Below are 11,232 nucleotides of genomic sequence, written 5' to 3' on the forward strand. Positions count from 1 at the left end.
CACATTTACGGGATACTTTTTCAAAAAGTTTGCGGGCCACTGGGCTAAAGCATTTCAAGGCTACACAGTCCACTTAGCAAACAAACACCTAGCTCTGTCCCCGGTCCCTGAAAGCTCAACCTGAGGCTTTTAGCCTGGGAGAAGCCACAGCACGGGAGGGCTTATGTGCAGAAGAACCTCGCCTTCCTCCAGTTTTAACTTCTCAGATGGCCTAACAGAAAGATTCCACACATGACAAGACACCATAGACATCTCAAATGCAAGTTAAAAAAAACACACTCCCACCTATTATATAATTCCACATTTTCCGCTGATAGCTTAGCGAGATTGCCAAGTTTAAAGGAAAAAAAGGCTTTTCGGACTCAATTATTTTATCCCCACAGGGTCATCCGTTCTTTTCTCCTACACGTAGTGACTGTAGAATAACGAAGCAGTGTTTTCACAGGACTGGGGTCAGGCATGGTTCCTGCTGGCCGTCCAGGAGAAGCTACAGACACACGGATGAGCACACTCGTGAACACTTGTGAGCACATGTGTAACACCCACGGCCAAAACTGTTCTGAAGTGACCTCAAATCAGAAGTTTGCCCAAATCATCCTGGTCTCTGAGACCACAGAGGGAGTGGATTGTCACAAAAATGAAAGCCACACTGAAACCTATTCAAAGGCGGCCCATGAAGGGTCCTCTGGAAACGTCTCCCGGCTCCTCCCACAGCACAGCCCTGATCCATGCCTGACCAGAGGCAACACCACGGGTGCAGGGGTGAGGCTCTGGGCTCCGGTTCCAACCGTGCCTCCAGATGGAGGGAAGGGAAAGGCCATCCACTCAGGGACACAGACTCACCAGGCGTGCCCTCCGCCCCCTTACCGCTCAGAACCAGTGGCTAGTGAGCCGCACTGCTCCCCTCCTTGCTGTGGGAGGGGCCTGGGGGGGAGGGCGGTGAGGAGGCCAGTAGGCACCCGGGATGGGGCACACCTGTGCCTGGCCAGCTCTCCATGCCTATAACACCCAGCCCAGAGCCGGGCTCCTTAAAATCCAGGGACGCGACAAAGGGAAAAGCAGTCCTCTGAAATCTCAAGTGAAAAGTAAAGAGAAAAGAGGAAAGAAAAAAAGTTGAGGAAATCTTTGTGGAAGCCACAAATCCTTTGTGCAGCAGTTAGTCTGATACTGACCCTGCCAGATGGGTTAGCACCTCACAGCCTCAGCCTACATGTTACCCCTTTACATGTCTAAGAGGAACAGGACTGTAATCAACAACGTCATTGAGAAGGCTTTGTGGCTATAAATCCTGAGCCCTTAATGAAATATAAAGTAGCCCTCGCTCTCAAGAAGACAGCAGGGCTTCCCCGTAGCTGTCCCCCACCCCCTCCATCACCACACCAGGCACTTGGCGGTGGGGTGCACCCACTCACAGGACGCCTGCTGCCAACGTGGCCACGCCCTGGAAACGCCAGCCTGGGCGTCGGGCCTTGTGCAGGGCCCCTACTGCACCAACATCACGGTCCTAAGGCGCCCAGGGAGACTGCCCAGGCCACCGGGGCAGAGCCTGCTGGGCAAAGTGGGGGAGGGGTGGAGACCCAATTTTACATACAGCCGGCAGGATGGGCCTTACCAAGAAGGGGACAGTTGAGCAAAGGCCCAAAGATACTATGAGAGAAAGTACGCCATGGAGATGTCTGAGGGAAGAGGCAGAAGGGCAGGCCAGGGCCATCAGCCTGAGGCTGGCGCAGGGACAAGAGGAGGAGAAGGGGGATGCGACGTGCGGCCTCATGACCTCTGCTGTACCCAAGTGAGAAGCCTCTGGAGGGTTCTGAGCAGGGGAGTGAGCTGGTCTGACTTTGCTCAATGAAGCCCCCTCCGGCGGCTCTGCTAGAAACAGTGATGGGGCAAGGGCGGCCGTGGGGAGAGCGGGCACCCTGCAGACGGTGCAGTAATGAAGGCAAAGGTGCGACACACAGAAAGGAGGAGTGACTATGCTCCGAAGATGCGGCAGGACTTCCCACAGAGCCGATACGGGCAGTGAAGTGTCAGGGACCACACGAGGTTTCACCGACAGAAGCAGAAGGTGCGCGCGGGCCTTCGTTTCACGGAGGTGGGGAAGGAGGCCCGCGCCCGAGTCTGGTTTTGGACACGTGCAGTCGGAGATGCTTCCTCTCAGGAAGGCAGTGGCTAGAAGGGCCCAGGATCCAGGCGAGACGTCTGGACTGGGTAAGTGTGTTTCGGAGTCGCCAGCCTGTAAGTGAAGAGTGAAGCACCAGCAAAGCAAGCAGAGAAGAGCAGAGGTCCCGGGACGAGGCCCCGGCAACGCCAGGAGGAGAAATCAGCCAAGGAGGGAGACAGGAGGGCGATCCCGAGGGAGGGTGCTGGGGACCGAGGGGAGAGGCTTCAAGGACGTGGGGATGACGCGCTGATGCTGACAGGCGATGGGAGGCTGAGAGGCCGGGCGAATGGTGCAGACGCTGGCTGGTGAGTCCACAGGAGTGCTGGCTTCCGCAGTACCTTGGAGGCAAGGCCAGCAGCCACGAGCGGGGTGCGGTGAGGTTGAGGAGAAAGTGTGAAATCATGGTCCAGGGCAGGGATCCACAAACTGCGGCCCCAGGGCCCAGTCCTGCCCACTGTTTGCTTTTGTAAAATAAAGTTTTATTGGAACACGGCCACATCCGTTTGTTTGCCTACTGCCCTTGACCATTTTTGCGCTACAACAGCAGAGCTCAGTGGTGCTGTGACAGGACTGGCACGGCCCATAAAGCCCCAAATGTTCACTCTCTGGCCCTTCTCAGGAAAAGCTGGCTGACCCCTGGTCTAGGATGGTGGGGAACCAGGTTCTGGGTGCCAAATGGTCCCAGTCACGCTGCGGCCGTGAATTCGGAAACCCGCCAACGTGGTCGTGGGCTCTCCAGCCACATCCCACCGTGTTGAGAAGCAGCCGTAACCAGGACTGTGGTTTTACCAAGTGACAAGGAGGCCCTCTGCCACCGGCCCTTCCGTATCAGACAATCACCCACGAGCCCCCAGCGCCCAGCAGAGCCCGCCGTGCTCGGCACATCCTCACCTACCTTCGCAGCCTCCGAGAGGTGGGGAGGGCTGGGGCTCGGTGCTGAAGAGGATTCAGCTATGCGGGGATTCAAAACAGACTGGTTCAGTTCAAAAGCCCAAGTTCTAAACCTCTGGGGCCCAGCACGCTCCACCCCAGCTGCAACTTAGAATCACCAAGTGGAAAAGGTGACAAATGTCAATGCTGGCTGGCTCCACCCCCCACTCCTTTACTGGCCTCCGGTGGAGGTAAGGGGGTGGAAAGCAGGCCTCCCTGCTCCTCAAAAGCCCCCGGTGAGTGTGATATGCGGCCAGGGCGGGGGACCTCCCATCACTGCTCTACTTCCCTCCCTAACTCCACACCCACCCCAACAGTTCCTCTTCCCAAGAATTCCCACGTCTGTCCTGTCACGAAGGCTCCTTCTCTGCGTCCCAGAGAGGCCTCAGGAGGCATCCGCCCAGCCTCCCAGGCGGCGAGTCCCCAGTGACCGGGGTCTGCAGTGATGAGGTCTCCCCGGCCTTCAACGCCCAGCCATGAGCTCTGCGTCTGGTCTCAGCTGAACTATGTCCCCTTGCGAACCCAGGAGACTTCAGTCCTGCACCATCCAGACTGTGGCATTTCACCTTTACAAACTGAAGTCTCGCTGGGTTCAGGACCAAGACCATGAAAAGAGAGACGCCACAGGTCTTCAGAGCAGAGATGTGAGCCGCCGGCCTCTCACTGCACAGAACTGACTCCGGTTTGCGTTTTATTCCCCTTCCTTCCTTCCTTCCTTCCTTTTCCCTCCCTGGCAGCACCTTTAAATTTTCTGTTTCCTTTACTGAGACATCAAAATTGGGGTTTCTAAGGCTCTCACCTCCTTACTGTCCAGCCTCAAAATTTTACTATTATCTCCCTTACTTCAGAGTGACCACGTGTTACATTAGTTCATGGTCTCACTGCATTAGAAAATAAACAAAGCGCTATCCCTGATGAAAAGTTTTAAATCTCAGTTCTAGAATTCCACAAAGGTGAAGGTAAACTTATGGGCAGTTCAACCAACAGGTTGCTTTCCAAAAGCCCATGTATAAGTTACTTGGAACCTAGAGAATATTTCTCTTCATATAAAATCACCATTAAGACGGGACTTAAGATTCCAAGCTAAGCGGCAAATGTCTATTTAACAGGTTTGTTCTTTTGCCAATTTAAAATAAGAAAAATGTTATAATGATACAAGAGAATCAAGTGTGGGTTTACATGTGCATCTAAATGTGAGTGTCTGGTGCGGATATAGGCAAAAATGCTGTTACTTCAGGAAGAGAAGCTTTACATCAAGTCCACAGAAGTGAGTCCACGGGGCTGAGAAGAGCCTAGAATTCTGCTCACTGCCAAGGGGGGGGAACGCTGATGATTCTGGGTCTCCCCTCCGAGCCACCGCCCCACGTGGGACTGCCACCAGCACTGCTGGCAGGTCTCAGGTTTAACCGCTAAAACAGGGAAGGGCAAGGAGAACGGAGCTACACAGGTGGAGAGGCCAAGCTCACGGAGTGGGGAACAGTAAACAGACAGGGGGGAGGAGGGGTGTACGAGGCACCCGCGGTGAGTACACACAGGGCTGTGAGACAAGGATTAGAGAGAGAGAGATGGGAATAAGACTGTGGGCCCCTATCAGAAAGGATGCAGGAGGGCACTGTCACCTGCTGCCACCCCAGTCACCCCGTGAGTTTGGTGGCTGGTCTATCACTGGGCTAGGCCTACCTGGCGTAACTTTGTGAGGGGCTTTGTGGACAGAAAGACCTGTGAGTCCTGCTCTGCCACTGACCACTGGGCGGCCTCACTTCTCTGCGCCCCTGTTCTCTCACCTGCAAAATGGGAGGACAGACACGTGTGATTCAGGGCGTATGAGAGGAGGCCGTGCACAGCAGCCAGCGCTCAGCAAGGCTCCAGGAGGGCGGGTGGCTCATGAAATCAGTGACAGGGGACGTGCGTCACCCGTCTTGAGCCGACAGGCCCTGGCGCACAGCAAGTGCTCAGTAAGGTCAGCGTAAGAAACCTAACAACACAAGGTCCCTTCCTGCGCAGCTGGGAGAGGAGGGAAGACTCGGCGAGGTGGGCAGGGGCCGGCCTGGGCCTGGAGCCAGGGAGTCAGAGGGAGACCAGAGCCCGGAGGCCAAGCAGCTGTCCACCTGAGGGCTGGGCAGAGGCCAGGCCTACACCGGGAGGAGAAACCCCAGGCCCAACCCGAGCGGGGGCTCAGTGTAGAGAGGGATAGCAAGCAGGCCCACTCCCTGGGGACGGAGGTAACTGGGTCTAGTCAGTCACCAGGGACCTGAAAGCCATCAAGTGCGGGACTTCGGGGACCCATGACCAGCCACTGAGGGGACTTCAAGGACCTACAACAAGCAACTGAGGGGTCTTGGGGACCCACGGCCAGCCACCAAGGCGGGGGAGAAAAGGAAGATGAGCTGAAGATACAGATAACTGACTCAATTCTGGTCTCCCTCTGACTCCGTGGCTCCAGGTTCGGGAACAGGGACCGCCATGAATTTATTATTATTTTTTAATTATTTTTTATACAGCAGGCTCTTATTAGTTATCTTTTTATACATATTAGTGTATATGTCAATCCCAATCTTCCAATTCATCCCACCACCACCCCCCTCCTCCTGGACCACCATGAATTTTCATGTTATTTATACTATGTAAGTATAAATAAATATGTAATAGAGGCATATCTATTCATCTTCAAATCAAAGACGACTTCTCTCAGTCCACAATCGGGAAATGACCTTTTAGACGTCTGTCCTCTGGCTCCCCTCCCCCCAGGGCAGGAGTGGTAGGTGTTGTCTGCTATTCTTTCCCTTTCGCCCCCTTGACATCCTGGCACAGGCAGGCATTCAATAAATGTTTGTCACATCAATGAGCCAATTATTTGCACAAATCCCAGTGCACTATTTCTTCCGGGTATTAACACAATCCCTCCTTCATGTCACCTGGCCTTGCTCATGTGACTTCTCCTTGCTGGGACCAGGAACTCACACTGAACAAGGACCCCTCACACAGACCCTTGCTGGGCCATTTCACCCAGGTGATACCATCTGACCCTCAGGCTGTTCTGTCCTCAATTCACAGATGAGGACAACGAGACTGCCCAGGGCCACCTGGCCACAGTGAAACGAACTCACTCACTCATCAACAAACGTGCCCCTAGTGAGGTGCCGCACAGGCCCCTGCTCCGAAGCTCTTACTTTTCCAAACCAGTGTAACACAGGAAGACGACTTATCTGTTCATTGAGTGCATGTCCAGCAAATGGCCCTCCTGCAGGTCCAGGAGGAGGACGAACCGTGGCCGCCTAACAGCCTCAGCTGTGCCAAGCCTGGGCTTCCTCACTCTGTCTGCTGTGTCAGGCGGTGCCCTCCTCACCAGGCTGCTGCGCCACGTGGGAGGCCAAATAGTGCCCCCCGCAAAGATGTCCACGTTCTAAGCCCTGCAACCTGTGAGCGTTATTTACATGGCACGGACTTTGCAGATGTGATTAAGTTGAGGATATTGAGGTAAGAAGCTATCCTGAAATATATGGTGGACCCTAAATCCCCATAAATGTCCCGAGAAAAAGGATGCTGAGGAAGATTTCAGACGGAAGAGAAGAAAGCCATGTGACGGAAGCAGAGGGAGGCACAGTCACAGAGAAGCAGCTACACAGCTGGCGCTGGACGGAGGAGGGGGCCGTGAGCCAAGGAAAGCCGGCTACCATCTGGACAAGGCAAGAAATGGATTCTCCTCTGCAGCTACCATGGCCCTGCTGATACCCTAATTCTGGCCCTGTCACGCTAATTTGGACTTCTAGCCTCTGGAACTGTAAGAGAAAGAAATGTCTTTTGTTTTAAGCCGCCAGGTTCGTAAGAATGTGTGACAGCCGTCCTAGGAAACTGATACAGGGGATGAAGTGGGAAGTATGAGCAAAGCCAGCAGAACAGGGCCCGGCACACAGCAGGAGTTCGAGAACCTCAATTCGTGAAGGACGGTTCCTGCCACCTCCCTGGACCATGAGCCAGTCCTTCAAGCTATGCAAAGAGCTACAGCCTTATGCAGCAGCCTTATGAGCCTGCTGACATTTAAAAACCTCCTTCACATATACTGTCTCTCTTGATTCTGTCTCAAGAGGGAGTTTCCAAGGCTGCCCAAACTCTTAGCTCATCCTACATAAAAATACAATTTTGCCACAGGCATTTGTCTTAAACACCCAGTACAATAACTCAGCTATTCCACGTGCGGCCTTTGCTGACCTCTCACAGAGGACCTCAGGCATCGTGAGCTGTGATCAGGGCCTCCTAACCTTGGATAAACACAGCAGAAGCGCTCCTCTCAGCCACAGGCCCTGCAGCTGCCAAAGGAGGGGCTGGAGGCGGGTCCCCAATGTGGGTGGGCCCCGAGAGCCCTGCCCTGCGGACCCGGGAGAAGGGCCAGCTGGGCCAGCAAAGGACCGGGTGGTTAACATCTGGCCCTCTGTCCCCTTCTCTCCATCTCTTCAGCCCTGGCTCCGCGGCCCCGCTCTCGGTTTTCCTTCTTGAGGGGTGGGTCCCAGTGTTGAAACACACGATGTGCAATAATCCCACTTCCTCTGGCGCCGGCAGCTGCCCTCCGGGCTCTGCGCGGATGAGGCTCGGATCCTGGAGGCACCTCTGCCCTCCCCCTGCCCCCATGCAGGGGCCCCGCCACTCTGTCTCCGGCCTGCGTGAGATCTGAAGACCATCCCTCTCTCACAGGCCGCGAGCAGCCCGCCACAAAGGGCTCAAGGCGGAGCCTCGAAATCTCAAGGGTGTCTTAATGAAAAAAATGAACAGAAAGAGGAAGCCCATTGGCTTCCTGAGAGCAGCCCTCTGAGCTGTCTTCTTTGCACCCGTTCTCGTCTGACCTTCTGCACGGGTGCAAGGGCTGGGCTCACTCATGGGAGACATGTGCCCTGGGCTCCTGACAAGACACCACCAGGGCAGACAGGGGACAGCAGCATGTCAGGACCGAGCCAGGGCAGAAGGAGGCGCCCCTCGGCGCTCCTCAGCCTGGCAGACCCCAGGGGCTCAGGCCTAACGTCCGCGCGCCCCTCACTCCCCTCGGAGGGCTCACAGCTCGGCCCTGTCCTGCGAGACCCCACCTGGGTCTTGTGCGCAGCCTCCCAAACACACTCCTGGGACGGCCCTGAGGGGTTATCACCGCGTCCTGCTCCCTGGAGCACCCCTGGGCCGTGCGGCCACGTTCCCCCCTCCTTGTGCCTGAAACCTCGTACGGGAGGGAACGTGAGCAGGCAGGTAGGTGTCAGCAGCCTCCGCCAGCCCACCTCCCGGGCCTGAAGGGGGGCCTCGCAGACGCCCCTGCCCACACGCACCCACTCCAGTGGCGAACTGCCAGGGCCGCCTGGCAGACTCAGAAGCTGACGACGACCACCCAACATGACTCCGAGTCGTCCGCATGTACAGTGCCCGTGTCCGGATCGTTCCCTTCCCTTCCAGACACACAGCGTGATGGTGGGAGCGGCTGACACCCTGGGAGGGCACAGCCAGGACCAGCGTCAGCCCACCACCACAGCTGGAAATCGGCTCGATTCCCCAGGCGCTGTGCAGTCCCGGGCCCGGCTGTCAGAGACGTCCCTCCAGAGCCTCTTGTAGCACCTGCTGCTCAGCCCTGCAGGGCCAGGCAGAGGAGTGCCCCTCAGAGCCACAGTTCTTTTTTTTTTTTTTTAATTTATTTATTTTTGGCTGAGTTGGGTCTTTGTTACTGCGCGTGGGCTTTCTCTAGTTGTGGCGAGCAGGGGCTACTCTTCGTTGCGGTGTGCGGGCTTCTCATTGCGGTGGCTTCTCTTGTTGCGGAACACAGGCTCTAGGCGCGCGGGCTTCACTAGTCGTGGCTCGCGGGCTCTAGAGCACATCCTCAGTAGCTGTGGCGCACAGGCTTAGTTGCTCCGCGGCATGTGGGATCTTCCCCGACCAGGGCTCGAACCCGCTCCCCTGCGTTGGCAGGTGGATTCTTAACCGCTGCGCCGCCAGGGAAGCCCGGAGAGCCACTGTTCTTGAAGCTGAGGTCCAGGTAGCCTTGACCAGCCTCGTTCAGGATGCTACAGACCCGTTTGAAAAGTCTGTGTGTGACTAGAAGGCGATAATTCTAAAAAGCGTATCTTACAAATAATATCTAAGCAAGAAATAGTTACAGGCCAGGTGAGAATAGGAGGAAATGCGGAGGAATGTTCAAACGTCATCTAAGGCCATGCTCTCCTTCCAGCCAGGGTGATACTCCATCCACCCCTCAGAACAGGGTGGGGCAGTAACCACACTCGTGCCAAGCACGGGCTGGAAAGTGCCCACCACGCATCAAGAGAGATCTGCTTAAAGAATCTACAGTACAGCCTGGCAGGGTGACCCGGTGCAGCTGGGCCAAACAAAGAGAAACTATGTTCCCACGTGCAGAGAGTACCAGGATACAGTCAGGGCATAAGGGGAGGCCCCAGAGAGCATGGAGCGCGACAGCACCAGTGCAATAAAAAGGTAAACGTGAACATATGTACACATAAAACATACACATACTTGGCTGACTTGTACACAGAATACCTAGGGAAGAATACATGAGAAGCACATGGCATTGGTGGCTCCAGGGAAGGGATCTGGGTGGCTGGGGGATGGGGCAGGAGGCAGACTTTATCACATATCCTGCTGAACCTTATAATTTCTGAACCACGGAAGTGAACGCCTATTGGAACACATAACACAGGATGTCATCCCATTTGTCTAATCGAGCTAAGAGCAGGCAGGTTTCGAGGACTCGCACCAAGTGACATTAGTGCAAGGATGGGGGACTTGAGGGGGCCGTACTCTGGGGCACTGTCACCCCAGCAGGTGGGGGAATGGAGGAGGGGGCCGTGCCGGTTTCTGGCAGTGACCCCCATCACCCCTCTAGCATCAGCACCCCTCGCTCTCTGCCTTCACTTCCCTCCTCCCCAACTGGACGCCTTCGTCCATGTCTTCCACCGACTATGTCACTGCAGTATACGGCACAGGGACACGTATGCTCCGAGTCCCAGAGCCCCAGAATCTTGGAGACCGAGCGTGCCTTAGCGGACGCAAGCCAAGCCCTGTTCCTGTAATCGCTCACTACCAAAGCCCCCTCCCCGGCCTCTGGCCAACGGGCTCGACCATGTTTCATGGCAGCTCCGTGCCCACTGCACAGAGACCCCACGAGATCCTAGGGAGAGCGTGACGGTGGAGAACGGGGGGCCACCAAAGCAGCCGCTTGGCTGCTTCATCGCAGGGACAGGATCCTGAGACGCTGTATCCACTTCTAGGAACACATATCTCTGGGGCTCTGCATACCCCGGTGCTTCGTCTCTCTCACAGCCCAGTTTTCACAGGCCGTTTAGAATATTCTTCCCTGGTGCTGGTTTCATTTCTGTCATTTCAGAGACACGGCTTCACTGCCACCACTGCAGGATCTGGGGACATCCTGCCTGTGGTTGGGCACTTCGGCCACCCAGCATCAGGCCCCAGGGCTGGGCAGGGCTCAGGGAGCTGTGGTGCCCACGCCTGCTGGCCCAGCCCTGAGCGGAGACCAGGAAGCCAATTTTGGCCCACGAACCTGATTACTGCACAGGGGTGGTCATAAGAACACTGCAATCTAAGGACCTTCTCAGACCACAGAAGACTAGGAGTTGCTTTTGTCATGTAAAATGATAATAATGATTCAATCAATCAATCAATCAACCAAACAACCAATAAGATACAAACAAAACAGAATTTAAAAGTCTGATAAGGGACTTCCCTGGTGGTCCAGTGGTTAAGACTCCACGCTCCCAATGCAGGGGGCCCGGGTTCAATCCCTGGTCAGGGAACTAGATCCCACGTGCATGCCACAACTAAGAAGTCCATATACTGCAACTAAAAGATCCTGCGTGCCGCAACTAAAGATCCCACGTGCTACAACGAAGAGCCGGCACAGCCAAAATAAATAAATATTAAAAAAAAACAACTCTGGGGCTTCCCTGGTGGCGCAGTGGTTGAGAGTCCACCTGCCGATGCAGGGGACACAGGTTCGTGCTCCGGTCCGGGAAGATCCCACATGCCGCGGAGCGGCTGGGCCCGTGAGCCATGGCCGCTGAGCCTGCGCGTCCGGAGCCTGTGCTCCGCAACGGGAGAGGCCACAACAGTGAGAGGCCCGCGTACCGCAAAAAAAAAAC

At 55.7% G+C, this 11,232-nt stretch overlaps 1 protein-coding gene across 7 annotated transcripts in view; it reads right to left on the reverse strand.

Moving 5' to 3' along the window:
* Positions 1-11,232, reverse strand: part of INPP4A (inositol polyphosphate-4-phosphatase type I A) — a 148,597-nt gene that overhangs the window by 122,147 nt on the left and 15,218 nt on the right. For 2 of the 7 annotated variants that reach the window (XM_027128881.1, XM_027128888.1), the window contains exon 1: positions 7,351-8,753. The exons of the other annotated variants lie outside the window; for them this stretch is intronic. The gene's annotated coding sequence lies outside the window, so the exon portion shown is untranslated. Of the gene's footprint in view, positions 1-7,350; positions 8,754-11,232 lie in introns of those variants that run through there. 7 annotated transcript variants of the gene reach the window in all.

The sequence above is a fragment of the Aethalodelphis obliquidens genome, unplaced genomic scaffold, assembly GCF_003676395.1.
Source record: "Aethalodelphis obliquidens isolate GAN/ISIS:26980383/991018 unplaced genomic scaffold, ASM367639v1 scaffold35, whole genome shotgun sequence".
In the NCBI taxonomy this organism is placed as follows: Eukaryota; Metazoa; Chordata; class Mammalia; order Artiodactyla; family Delphinidae; genus Aethalodelphis; species Aethalodelphis obliquidens.